The sequence below is a fragment of the Amblyomma americanum genome, chromosome 3, assembly GCF_052857255.1.
Source record: "Amblyomma americanum isolate KBUSLIRL-KWMA chromosome 3, ASM5285725v1, whole genome shotgun sequence".
NCBI classification, from domain to species: domain Eukaryota; kingdom Metazoa; phylum Arthropoda; class Arachnida; order Ixodida; family Ixodidae; genus Amblyomma; species Amblyomma americanum.
The window spans coordinates 160824684-160839294 of record NC_135499.1 but is presented as its reverse complement, the minus strand read 5'-3'; the positions used below and the strand labels follow the sequence as shown (position 1 = coordinate 160839294).

At 49.7% G+C, this 14611-nt stretch overlaps 1 pseudogene; it reads left to right on the top strand.

Moving 5' to 3' along the window:
- The first annotated feature begins 1719 nt into the window (after positions 1–1719).
- On the top strand, positions 1720–5488 carry LOC144124208 (uncharacterized; annotated as a pseudogene).
- The last annotated feature ends 9123 nt before the right edge of the window (positions 5489–14611 follow it).

The window sequence follows — 14611 nt, the reverse complement described above, 5'->3', positions numbered from 1 at the left end:
TAATATTTATCAAAGTGATCACAGGTCTTTCGACCTGTGGTTGCGATATGGGGGAGATGATCTCCTTACTCCAGAGGTGGAGTGTGCTCGTTCGCCCGGAGATGGACAGGAGGAAATTCAAGAATGAGAGCGCCGTCTTGAACTGCCGCTGTCCGACAGGCTCCCTCCATACGAGACGCGGGTGCGCGAGGCCACTTCTTGGGGTACGGCTGGCCATGCAAGGTCTTGTATCGAAACACAGCGGCCCGCACCCCGAAGCGGCCGCCTAGTGAAGAAGCGCCCCCGAAACCGACGAGCGCACGTCGCTGGTCCAGATGCAGCCAAGCCTGCGTAGCATGAATACAGTGACTTTGTCGCAACGAGTATCAATTATACGAATACTTTAACAGAAAGAAGAAAGCATATAAAGCAGGCGTTATGAGATGTTTTATGTCCAGTGTCTAAGTTTCGTAACCTAAAGACTCTGTGCAGTTGCTGCACTTGATTTATTTGTTTCACAAATTGAGTTTATCTGTCAAAGCACTGTCGCTAGAGCCAGCTAAACAGGTCTGAGATGCACGTAAGATTCATAGCCCCCCAAGAAAGGAAGAATAGCTTTGCAAAGCTTTCATTCGTTTCACAGCGAAAAATTTTGGACCGGGACTCAAACTTGTCCACGTTGATTCACGCTGCTAGCAAGCGTACGTGGTCAAAAAGACCTTTTCGCGAGACTATCTCACACAACAGCGGAACTAATCAAGCGGCAGAGACAAACAGGTAGCCTGCCTATTGTACACTGAGCACGGTCGTTGCATTCTGAAACAAGAACATCTCACCTAATCGAGCAAAAACTAGGCCCTCACGTCCGCCCAATATCAAATTAGCCAATAACCTCAAGAACATGAACCACCTAATCCCTTCGGTAGACTCCAAGCATAAGCCGTCATTTGCACAAACCGCACTCCGGACACATCCACATATACACAGACCCTGCACGCTCCAAAACCGGGTCGTATGCCTTTGTGATTAATGACCTGACATCGACATTCCTGAAACCTATACAGCTGGTCCCTTCAGCAATCCAGCCGCACGCACCGCACTGGAAACAAGCCATTATCCAAGCCATACACCAAGCCTCCCTAACAAACCGCACAGCTCTGCACCCCATTATCCCATATACTGATTCAGCGCATGCAAAACGAACAAAACAGAAGAGATAGGCTGTGAAGAAAATCCTCTCCGGCTGCGCTAATGTGCCGTGGGTGACAATCCGAACCACCCAAAAACGCCGGATAGACGTAGAACTGTGCAGCACTTAGCAGAAATAACTCGGCATTATCTCCCAAGTCAGTACCCCCATTTAATGGGCACGAGGTCTCAAGGCGATCCAGGGGAATGAGCTCGTTCGTCAGCCTGCCCGAGGCATTGGCTAATGACTGGCCACCCACAATTGCGTGTCCGAGATTGGCAGCGAGGAATGAAGTAGCGCTATACAAGCAACAGCAAAACTAACGCTACTGTAAAGATGAAGATGTGACAACGAGGTAGCGGCAGTGCTATCGCTGAACGCGTGCTGCTGCCGGGCTCTAGAATAACCGCGGACGCCTAGAAGGGCTCCTTCTGCGCCTGGTTCTGCCTTCCTGGTTCTGGTGGTGCCTGAGCTATTAAACCCCCTTTGAAGTGGTGGAGGTTGCTCCTGATCCCGTCCTGGAGCTCCGCAGCGGCACTGTAACGTCAGCAATGCCGAATAACGCCTCCCTGGCTCCCCAGCCACCGGCTGCTCCGCTTGTCTGCTCCGGCACACCTCGACAACGGGACCCGGCTGTCTTCAGTGGGCTCGGCGACTCTGACGTCGAGGACTGGCTGGCTTCCTACGAGCGGGTCAGCACGCACAACCGCTAGGACGACGCCATGAAACTAAACAACGTCATCTTTTACCTGGCTGATGTCGCCAACCTCTGGTTCCGTAACCACGAAGCCGATATCGCCACATGGTCCACGTTCAAGACGAGCTTCATTGAGGTATTTGGATGTCCTGGCGTGCTCAAACTTCGCGCCGAACAGCGCTTACGCGAACGGGCTCAGCAGCCTGGCGAGACATTTACTAGTTATATTGAGGACGTGGTGGATCTTTGCAAGCGCGTGAACAGCGATATGACCGAGGCTGATAAGATTCAAAATATCATGAAGGGTATCGATGAAGATGCGTTCCAAATGCTTCTAGCCAAGCAGCCGGCCACCGTGGCCTCTGTCATCAGCTTGTGCCAGAGCTACGAGGAGCTCCGCAAGCAACGCGTCCTCACTCGTCGCACCGTACAGCCTGCCGACGTCCTGTCCGCTGATGTCGAGACCGCAGGAGGGCAGCAGCTCAGGCATGACATTCAGAAGTTCATTGGAGAGGAGATCGCACACCAACTAGCGCTCATCTCTGGAGTTCGGAACCCCCCGCCAGCGCTGTCTTCCACCCTTCAGCAGACGATCCGAGCCCAAGTCGCGGAGGCCCTGCCACCCCTGCCCCAGCAACCTGTGGCTGCCCCTCTTACGTACGCCGCCGTTCTTGCCAGACCACCATCCCATCCCTTGAACCCTTTTCAAGACGCCACTCAAGCGCCGCCACCTTCGACGCCCCCGCCTGATTTCTCGTATCGGGCTCAGGTGGCACAACCGTCACCTCGATTCACGCCGGCAGTCTCGCACTACGGTCGTTTGTGGCGTACTCGCGACAATAGGCCTATTTGCTTTGCCTGCGGCTTCGCCGGCCATGTAGCCCGCTACTGCCACAGACGTCCTTCTTCGCCTGCTGACGTCCTGCCACCATCTGCGTATGGGTCTTACATACAGCCTCCCCGCGTGCAAGCGGACCCATTGCCTCCTGCCTTCTCTACCAACCGCCATGTTGCCACCTCTCATCGTTCCACTTCTCCGCGGCGCCGTTCCCTATCTCCTATGCGCCGTCGGGCCAGCCCTTCCGCTGCGGAATACTAATGAGCGCCGTTCCCGAGGCAAGAGCTGCGTCCCCTGGGAACTCTACATGGCCTCTGCTCTCACCAACAAACGTTATTGATGTTTTTGTCGAAGGTGTTGCATCCTGTGCTCTCGTGAACACCGGAGCTGCTGTCTCAATTATGGACGCGAAATTTTGTCGAAAACTGAAGAAAGTCATGACGCCATTTTCGGGGGTTTCTCTTCGCACTGCTACCGCCGAACAGGTCGAGCCGCTCCCAACCTGCACCGCGCGAGTCGTTATTCAAGACGTCTTGTACGTCATTCAATTCCTCATCCTCTCCTCTTGCTCCCATGACGTAATTCTAGGATGGGACTTCCTTTCTGAGCACTCCGCCGTCGTCGATTGTGCCCGCGCCGATGTTACTTTCTCTGCCCTGCCCAACGCCTACCCGGCCGCACCGTCTCCTGAATATCCGGCCAAAGTACACCTGTCTCACGATGTCGAGCTCTCGGCAAATTCCTCTGTCATTGTATCCCTCTCGTGCGCCTCACCACGCAACCAACCTGCTGTAACTGTACTCTTTACCCCCTCGTAGTTGTTTCTTCGCCGCAAGAACATGCCGCAACCCTTCGCTGTCCTCAAGGTGACCTCCGGAACGACGGCCATGCTCGTCAGCAACCCTCTCTCATCTTCAGTGACCCTGATTCATGGTGAATGCCTTGGGTGCGTCGAACCGGCTGAACTTCTGCAACTTGACGACGACCGAGAAACTGCTCTCCCGCCATCGCTGGACTCTCTTACTCCTGTTCTCCTGTCGCTCCCACCGCCCTCTGACATTTTGTATAGCGCCATCGATCAAGATCTCACTTCTCCCTATCGTGACCAGCTGTTCCACCTGTTACACCAATTTCGTTCATCTTTTACGCGTGCCAGTCTCCCCTCGGGCGTTCTTCACATGTCCACCATACCATCGATACCGGCTCCCATCCACCTCTGCGACAGCGCCCATACCGCGTGTCAGCGACAGAGCGTCGAGTCCTCAACGAGCAAGTGGACGACATGCTCGAGCGTGGGATTATACAGCCGTCGCACAGCCCTTGGTCATCCCCGGTCGTGCTGGTTCGAAAGAAAGATGGCTCCATAAGATTCTGTGTGGATTATCGCCGCCTAAACACAATAACTAGGAAAGACGTTTATCCTCTACCACGCATCGATGACGCCCTCGATTGTCTGCAAGGTGCGGAATGCTTTTCGTCCCTTGATCTGCGTTCTGGATACTGGCAAATCCCCATGTCCAAATGCGATCGTGAAAAAACTGCTTTCGTCACGCCCGACGGACTATACGAATTTAACGTCATGCCATTTGGTCTTTGCAATGCCCCCGCAACATTCGAACGCATGATGGATAACGTCTTGCGCGGCTTGCGCTGGAAGACGTGTCATTGCTACCTCGACGACATCGTTGTTTTCTCGGCCGACTTCTCCACACATCTGACTCGTCTGTGCCAAGAGTTGACCTGCCTAACCGCCGCCGGCCTGCAACTAAATTTGAAGAAATTCCACTTCGGCACTCGCCAACTGACCGTACTCGGCCATGTCGTATCCAAAGCGGGCATCCTTCCGGATCCGGCAAAGCTTCGCGCTGTTGCCGGCTTTCCAAAGTCCTCTACTCTCAAAGAACTGCGGAGTTTCATTGGCCTCTGTTCCTATTTTCGGCGCTTCATCCGAAATTTCGCTACAATCATTTCGCCTTTGACGCGGCTTCAAGGCCAGAACTCCTTGTCGTCATGGTCCTCTGAGTGCGATGAAGCTTTTGTTACCCTACGTCGACTCCTTACTTCACCTCCCATCCTTCGCCATTACGACCCTAACGTCCCGACAGAAGTACACACGGATGCTAGCGGCGTGGGCATTGGTGCTGTGCTCGCCCAGCGAATACCTGGATTTCCAGAATACGTTGTCGCCTATGCGAGCCGCACGCTGTCCAAGGCCGAGATCAATTACTTCGTCACAGAAAATGAATGCTTGGCCATTTTGTGGGCCATAACCAAATTCTGACCATACCTCTACGGCCACCCCTTCGACGTAGTCACCGATCATCACGCTTTGTGCTGGCTGTCATCGTTGAAGGATCCATCGGGTCGCCTTGGCCGCTGGGCTCTGCGCCTCCAGGAGTACGACATTCGAGTCGTCTATCGCTCTGGCCGTAAGCACTCTGACGCTGACGCCCTCTCCCGGTCTCCGCTGCTTTCCGACACTGCGACCATCTCGAGCATTGACTCCGAGCTGTCCTCGTTGCGCCCGGTAAACATGCTTGTGGAACAGCGCAAGGACCCCTGGATTACATCTCTCGTGCACCATCTGTCTGGGCCCCCTACGCAGCTGCCTCTCGCTAACCTCGGCGACAAGCCCGCCACTTCACTCTGCATGACGGTCTCCTCTATCGTCGCAATTACATGCCCGACGGTCGAAAATGGCTCCTCGTCATCCCTCGCCAACTTCGAGCAGAAGTCTGCACCTCTGTCCATGCCGATCACCAGACTGCTCATGCTGGTGTTTTGAAAACCTACACTCGACTTCGGCACCGGTACTACTGGCGTGGAATGTACAGCTTTTTAAGCAAGTACATTCACTCATGCATTGCGTGCCAACGCCGCAAGTCTCCGTCACAGCGCCTTTCTAGCCCATCGCAGCCATTACCTTGCCCTGCCCGTCCCTTTGATCGCGTCGGCATCGACCTTTACGGGCCCCTGCCCTCTACGCCTTCAGGTCACCGTTGGGTTATAGTCGCCATAGACCATCTCGCGCGCTATGCTGAAACGGCGGCTCTTCCGGCGGCTACAGCGCGAGACGTGGCCTTCTTCATTCTCCGCCAGCTCATTCTCCGCCACGGCGCCCCTCGTGAGCTTCTGAGCGACCGCCGCCGTGTGTTTTTATCCGAGGTTGTTCAGGCGCCTCTGCAAGAGTGCCGCATCGTTCACCGAACCTGCACAGCGTACCATCCTCAGACCAACGGCCTCACCAAACGGTTTAACCGGACACTCGGTGACAAGCTCACCATGTATATCAGTCCCGACCATTCCAACTGAGACCTCGTTCTTCCGTTCGTCACCTACGCATATATTACCGCCGTCCAGTCCACCACAGGCTATTCTCCGTTCTTTCTTCTTTACGGCCGCGAACCTACAAGCATGCTTGACACCATTCTTCCCTACCATCTTGATGCATCTGACTGCGCAACTGCTTCCGAAATTGCCAAGTATGCCGAGGAATGCCGCCAGCTCGCCCGTTCCCTCACGTCCGCTGACCAAGATCGACAAAAAGAGCGTCGGGATTCCGGTAGTCACACTCACGTACCCCTTTCCCCCGGCTCACTTGTCTCGCTCTGGATCCCTGCTGGCTCTCCTGGCCTGTCGTCCAAATACCAAGCCAAATATCAAGGCCCTTACAGTGTTCTTTCTCAACCTTCCCCTTTGAACTATGTCGTCGAACCACTGACAGACTCCTCTGACCTTCGCCATCGTGGCCGTGAAACGGTGCATGTCAGTCGCCTCAAGCCTTACCATGACCCCGTGATCTGCACTACGCCTTGAGTTGCCAGGATGGCTCCTTTCATCCCCGGGGGCCATTGTAAAGACGAAGATGTGACAACGAGGTAGCGTCAGTGCTATCGCTGAGCGCGTGCTGCTACCGGGCTCTAGAATAACCGCGGACGCCTAGAAGGCCTCGTTCTGCGCCTGGTTCTGCCTTCCTGGTTCTGGTGGTGCCTGAGCTATTAAACCCCCTTTCAATACTAACGCATGCGACAGAAACGCAATTGCTCCCTCCACCACACACATCTCACCACACAAGAGACGGACACCAAACGCACCGCTTATCCCGCACAGACCGTCGCAATAAGAAGACGACTCATTTAGCTGGCCATATATGCTAGGCTTAGTTCCGTAAAGTTAAGTTCTAGTTGAGTGGGAGAGCTTTATTTCTCGTTTGACAGAACCGATCTTTTCTTTTACAGGTAAATTTCTTCCTACTAACTGATGAAAAGTGATCTGAAAGTTTCGGTCAAACTCTGTGAAACGCGAAAAACGAAAGCCGCAGTTAGTTATCGAAGTAACGGGAAATCGGTTGAAGGATTCAAGAAAAAAGGAACACAAATCGTGCATATTCGGTTACACTGTAAAGCAGGATGCATAGATACACGAGAACGTCAAAAACCACAAAATCTTGAGCGAGGCTCCATGCTAGTGCCGTTAGTTTTCACTTTTGCGCCGCGGTGGGATTACTTTGAAAGTGTTAACGAAGGGTGTCAACTCTTCTGCAGCAGCTAATATTTTTGTTCAATTCTCTTTCGTTTAGGTGTTCCGTTCTATTCCAGTCATCCTGATGATGTTGACAAAAGAACCCCTACCACTACGACCGGATAGTCGATGGTTACAAAAGAGGACTCCCGGCTCCACATAAATACCACCGCGGGATTTCCGCTACGGACAATTAAAAAGCAATAAATAGACCTGCAACTCCATAGCACTGAAACAAACACTAAACATTGTCTGGCAAAACAAGGTTCGGCACCTAGGTACGACAAGCTGCTTTTGAGTAAAGGAAATGGCGCAGGAACTGTACCACATCTCTGAAGACACCTCAATCACGCCGTGATGTGTAGGGAAGAAGGTGGGAATGAAAGTGTAAGGAGAGAAAGAGGTGCCTTGGTGCAGGACTTCATAATGATATAGACAAGCAGGGGATCTTTAACGTGCATTGACATCGTATAGCACACGGGCGAGTTTTGCGTCTCGCTTCCATCGAAACGCGTCCGCCACGGTAGGGTTTTATCCCGGCCACTCTGGCTCAGTAGCCGAGTGCTGTAACCACTGAGCCACCGTGGTGGGTGAGTCGTACTATCAACAGGTAAACGAAAGCCACGAACACAAACGAGAGCAACTATCTGCTTCCTGCACCACACACATATTTTACCCCAAAACAATCCAGATCTCTTCGTAGGACCGAAACCAAATTACTCCTTACCCCACACAGACTATTTATTTGGCTCCCGCAGCGACCCAAATTGACTCAGTTGTCTTCATCAAATGGCAGAATTTGAGAATAATATTTTTCACATGCAACACTGCCTAAAAAACCTTATATTCCCTACCCCCCCTTAGAACATAAAACGCTTGGCATAAGTCGGCATAACTGGATAAACCCCCCGCTATATAGCCGAAGAGGTGACCTACCATCAGTGGTGGGTCACCTGCATCCACTGCCTTCTTCTACATCGATAAAACTCTCGGAAAGACAACAAAATAATTGGGGGACACATAAGCTGCGCCTTTAAACATATGACGTGATAGCGTTAATGAGTCACGTCAGAGGCTTTCTTGACCACGCAGACACGGACGCTCTTTCCGTATTATGTGAAAGGACACCTGACAGGCCTATAAAGCCCTGCTTTAACCACGCAGTACTAGAGCGCCTGCGTCGCCTGTAGGGGTAGCGTGTGTGACTCAAGGGCTAGGGATTCGATTCCGTTCTAAGTAGCCCATTTTCATTTCACCACAATTCATTTATTTCATATATTTCATGCCCTAACGAGGTGTAAGCCATGTTGCGACTTTCGTTTTACAAACAGCTCCATAGGTGACGTCACGACTCTATCCCAACTTGCTTTTCTGCAAACACCGGTGGCGACAACAACCGTGTCCGGTTCTCCTGAACGGCATCCTTAACGCTGTTGCGTTAAAAAATGCTGCGGCGAGGCATTCAAGAAAATGGTGATAGTTTTACAGAAGGAAGAGATAACACGGGGCTTACGGTGCTGTACCACACAAGGTGGTGCCGGCTGAAGGCTTATGAGATGAAAGAAAAATCGTGCGTATCGGGTTAAACTATAAAGCATACAGGATGCATAGATACACGAGCACATCAAAACGAGAAAATGCTATAGCAACAAATTTTGACTTTGAAGGCGCATCGACATCTCCCCAGAAATGTTAAAGAAACCGGCCTGTATTTGTTCTTCACCGGCTAAGATGTCCTTGCTTGTCTACTCGCGCTTTACACGTTAATTTCGAGTTCCATTTGACGCTGATGGTGCGTGCTCGCGTTGACTATACATCGTGCAAAGCTATGCACATAGATATAGGTGCGCATTTAGGCAGCCGCCGCTCGCAATAGATTTCTCGTATTTTTCTTAAAAAGGGACACTTGATTTGTGCGACGCTTACTTATGCGCGAATCATGCGCGTGCTGTTCACTCACCAGCCACGCCAATCAGCCCGGGAGTGTTCGTGCACTTCCTGCCAACGGAAGTCGGCCCGCTGGGAAACGTAGTGTCGTCCGTCGTTGACGGCGAACAGCTGGGCGTCGGCGTGCGGGTCGGTGCTGTCGCCACGCTCCTCCTCGGGATACTTCGGGGCCTGCTCGACGGCCGCGCCTTCGGCCTCAGCTGCCTGCGCCTGCATGCCATGATGTCAAAGTAACAGGACCGGGGATCTTGAAAGTTACCCGAAATATGAAGTCCCTCTCATGATGATATATTATAGCGTGTATGTAGCTACAAACGGTAGCCATCACCGTATCTCACATAGTGAAATCAACGCGTATAAAAAGTTGGAGTCAGTGATCCAATTCTGAAGTTGAGTGTTTGACAGCAACCCATTCACTTCGAGATCAGCCCGGTGACGTCATCAATTTTCGTTAATTTATGGCCAGCGCTATTGTCTTCTATAACTCCTTAGTCGGATTCCAAGACAATCTGTTTCTACCTTAAGCTGTACTTCGTGCAAAAAAAATAGCGCGCAAAAGTGAGCCAGAGAAAGGAACAGGAGTCTGGCCTCCTGCCTCACTGTTTAAAGATGCGTTATTATGAAAAATTTCAAAAGGAGACTGTTGGCATGAAAAAGGCAGAGGGACATGATGAGTACTTTATCTCTGGCCAGTTTGGTGCGCTTCTTTATGAAAATTAAATTTTTAGCTGATGCACAGTTTATAATTTGACATAAGTTTACTTCCGGTTTTTGTGCACAGTACTGCAGCAGTAGTCCGCAGCTGGCCAATAAGGACCTAGTCCAAAATTAGTGCTGAGAAAAGTGCGAAGCCAAGCTTAAAGAGGTGCTCGCTATCACCGCCTGGGCCGTCTTGGTGACGCCTTTGTGCAAATCTCTGGAGGCTTTTCGCAACGAATATTGAAAATATTCGAGTTAGCTGTGTGCAACTCATGGAAGGCGTTCTAAGTGCGAGCATTCGCGCAGCGCAATGTCGTCCCAGGTTTATTGTTTCAATTCATTGCTGAAGGGAATACAATTAGCCTGTACCGCCGTGCGATGGATCTGTCCTGTAAGGTATACACCTAGGTCATGTATGGACCGCCGCTTTAGAACGTATATTTTACCGATATCAAAACCATCTTGGGAAGCGTCATTGCCGCAGACATGCTGATAGCTAAGCTAAGGAAATAAAACGGCTGACAGAGAGCGCAAGTCCTATATACATATATCCGGCTGTATCGCCTTATCTCCCGAGGTATAGTAAATTTTGAATCTGTCCGGTCACTATGCTTGTGTAGTTCCTGGCCCTGTATCCATCTGTCATCCGAAAATGCGGATTTAGTGCTTCCGTACCAGAAGCTTCGAGGCCTTCGAGTGGTCTGCAGAGGGCACAGAAGGCTGCACGCTGAGGAATGCACCGGCCGATGTGGTGGCTGGCCGAGCACGTGTTGTGCCGTGTAGAGTTTCGGCCGGTGCGAAGAGTACGTGAGCGATCGCCTGGTGGACACGGCGCGTGCGGTGTGCGAGTCAGGACAGCGGCTGGTCTTCTCCGGTGTCCAGGCGGTAAAGGTGGTGGCGCCAGTCCCTGCGGCTGATGCCAAGGAAACCAGCTTATGCATAAAGAGAAGTCCCGCTTAGAGAGTGGGGCAGCCAACGCTCGACTGACGGCCGTCTAACCACAAGCATGAAGTCACATTACACCTTGGTGATCGCTGCTCCGTTTTTCACAAATTTTATTGCAGCGCGATAAACGTGAGGTCCAGAAGCGAGCACAGAAACGCAAGTTACAAGCGCCCAACCATCGGTTATTTTTTAGGTCATCCATGATGTTCTGAAATTGTTCTCCTGAGTTACATAGCAAAACAATGTCATCAAAGAAACGATAATTTTTAAGATATATAGATTACTCTTATCCGAAGTTCTACTCTGCTCAGTTCTCGGAATGCCTCATGTAAACACGCGCGATGAATAGTGCTGGAGAGATCATATCTCCAAGCCTGACACGCACCCTTATTGGCATTTTATTACTTTCTCTACGCAAGGCTATCGTGGCTGTGTAGCCACAATAGATACTATCCAGCACATTTACATATGTGTTTTCTAGTGTCTGGTTCTGTAATGCTTGCACGACTGCTGCGGTTCTAAGTAAATCAAATGGTTTCTTGCAAGTGGCAACGGCGCTATATAGGCGCTATTAAGACGACACTGCTTTGTGGCGATGCTTTTTCAAGAAGCTTTCGAAGCGGTAAGGTCCCAAATCAAGAAATGCTAAAGTTTGAAAACTGTTGCGCGATATTGCTTGTCAGGTGTTCATTCATGCCTTTTCATCGAATACCTTCCTGCAAAGTTTTTACTTCTAAACGGACATTCCGCGGACAGTGCTGGTAATAGCGCCCACTTCAGTTGGTTGTAACTGAAAACAATGATCAAACACACGCTTGAAATTATTTTACGAATACAAAACGTGCGTGACGATTCTGAAGGCTACACTTTGTGTCATTGCAGTTGCAGACGTTTAGAAGAAAAGCTGCAGGAAGCGGCAAAGCAACTAACCAGTTCTCATGCCTCGTGATGATATCTGCAACTTTAGTGGCCTTATCTGCAGTCAGAAACAAAACTGATTCAGCCAATGCAATTGCGAATAGGATAATGTCGAAGCAAGCTAGCGTGCGAAGTAGAAGACGCTCCTGGACTAAATTGCAGTTGTGCGATCTCCAATAAATAATTTTTTTTTAAAACAGCACCGGTATTCTAACTAACATTTCAAACAACATGTAAAGACTACATCTTAACTAAAATAACACAGCACAGACACTTGATACGATTGATAGCAGTGATTGACTGTATGCTCGCAGTTGATTTTAGGCTTCATGACCATGAAACTAGAGCAGTTTCAACTAGAGGAGTTACAAGAATGATGATTGCTGTGGTAAAAGCAGGAATAAAACGGCAATAAAGAATTTTTCTAAGGCTGTCTGGAAGTTTGTAAAACAATACACACAATAACATGCCAAATGCGTATTTCGCATCTTTATAAATATTGAGTTAAATAAGGGTGAAACACAGTTGCTAATATCCTGAAAGCTTATGCTCTTTAATTGCGGAGAGGATCGTACGCGAAAGCTTAATAAAAATGTGGCTCATTTTGACAGCTCAATTATTCGACGCTCTGCTGAACTTCGGGAATCGGCAGGGTTGCATGACTTTGATAACGCCGCTGACGGGGAGTTTCCCTCAGAGAGCTGAAAGCTTTGGGAACGCGCTTAAGTTGACGGGAAGTTTCCAAAGACCTGCGGTCTGTTTATTTGTATGTACAAAGATTTTAATAACCTGTACGGGACAAATGCATGCTAGACTTGTCGGTTACCTCGAGAGTAAGAAAAGCTTGTAAAATCGTGTGCATGCAGAAGAACCAAACAGGGGATCGAAAACGAAAAAAAAAACTGCTAATGCTTGTGCGGTGCAGCCGTCATTTATACCTTACCGACACTAGTTCTGTTCTGTAGTATAGAAAATCTGAAGAACTGGCATGCGGATATTTCAAACTCCTAGATGGGAAAAGTAACTTGAAGTGCTCAAGACTTTAGAAATTAGCGCACGCCACACATTTCCATGCCCATCGAATTTCAGGCCCTGTTCTCCAAAAAATACATTTCTGGCCAATTTTTCTCTTCATCCTGTGATGTATTTTTCACAACTAAAATTCAGCCTAAATGTACTTTAGTCAACAATTTCGCTGCACAAGAAAAACAGATAGCTTAAGCATTTGATAGCGTCGTCGGCCACCATAGAACTTTGCGACATCTGTGTTTATTTCTTGTTTTAGAAATATGATACGCCTTTATAGACAAAGTAGGCGTACAATTCCGTCCAGCAGGGATTTCAAATGTAGCCGACGTAGCGCACGTCATAAAAACAGCATTGGACGCTTCAAAACCAAAACTAAAAAAATCGCGTGCACAACAATAGATACTATGTCGCAAAAGGTCATGGTGGCGGCTAATGAAGTGGTAAGTCTGCAGGCAACAAACGGGCATGTGTGGTGCGACTAACAGTAGCTGGAAAGATATTTGATTCATGCGCACCCCCTCTCGCGGTTTTCTCTGGTTACACTATGATAGATAAGGCACTTATGGACTGTAAATTACTATCTTGTGCAATATCGCCGATCAAATAGCCGGATGTGTTCTAGAATTTTTTTTCGTTCGATTTCTAAAAAATGCTTGAAGCTATTTGCTGCCATAAAAAAAAACAACGATGACAGGAAGGGATTTTTGAACAGGTGGGATAATTTTTGCTCTTGCAGTGTGTCGCTCAAGAGAAAAAAACATACGCATGTTTTGTCACCTTTATGCAGATATTTTTTTCGGTAGACTCTAATGGTAACATCGACAAGCTGGCATTTGCACTCGCCCAATCTCTTTTTTTTTTATTCAGGCTTTTCGAGCGAACATCTTTACAGAGCATGTTACATAGCACATAGTTGTTATTTGACATTTTATCTTGCGGTGGTAATTATTTGTGCTGGCGCTAAATGCGTATCCTAGTTGAGCAGGCTGCCCGCGCTGTTTCACGCGGCGTTACGCGTTGTCGGCAATATTTCCAAACGAAGCTTATAATGCGGCTCATAGCTGGGCTCACCGATATTTGCTGGACCGCTTTGATAAATGGCGGCCGGGAAAGGGTGGGCCGGTGTCGGGCTTGCTGCGCTAACTGCAAGCTGCAGGGAAGGCGTCTCGGATACCATCCTCTCAGTGTCTCGAAGCCTCTGTGGTGATGTCCCACCTCCTCGACAGCTGTCCTTGATCTGACTGGCCATGGGTTCTTGCTCGGGCTGGGGTGTAGAAAAGAAATACAGATATGAGCGTGTTGAATGCGTTTGAACCGGAGTGTTGAATCGAAGCCTTTGAATGAGTGTCACTTACAAGGTCTGCAAATGACACCACAGGCCGCGGGAAATATCACTCAGTGATTAACTTCTCCTAGGAAGTTTTTGTGGTCTTTCCTTGCTGTTTCGATGAACTCAGGGTTTTTTTTTGCGCGCATTCGCTGCGCGGCCTTGTGCAACGGCTAGTTGTGGTAGCTCAGGGAAACAGAGTTACGAAGTGAACGCGTGAGGATTGCTTCAGGATGGCATTCTGTCTTTTGTACTCATTTTCTTGCTGAGATCGCTGTCATATGGTACACCAAACCTGATTTCAGCACAGTGGCGGCCCTCGCGTAGCGTGCTTGGCTGAGAAATGCTTTGCCGAAACCGGTTACATCTTGACTTTAATGAGCAATTAGTCTATTTAGAGTGTACTTTAACAGAACTAGGCATGATAGTCGGCGACGGGTTAAAAAGCACAGTGCGAAGGTGCTTCGATCCTGAGAGAGTTGGGGCAAGGCGGCACAGCCCTAAGAACAGATATCTCAGAAA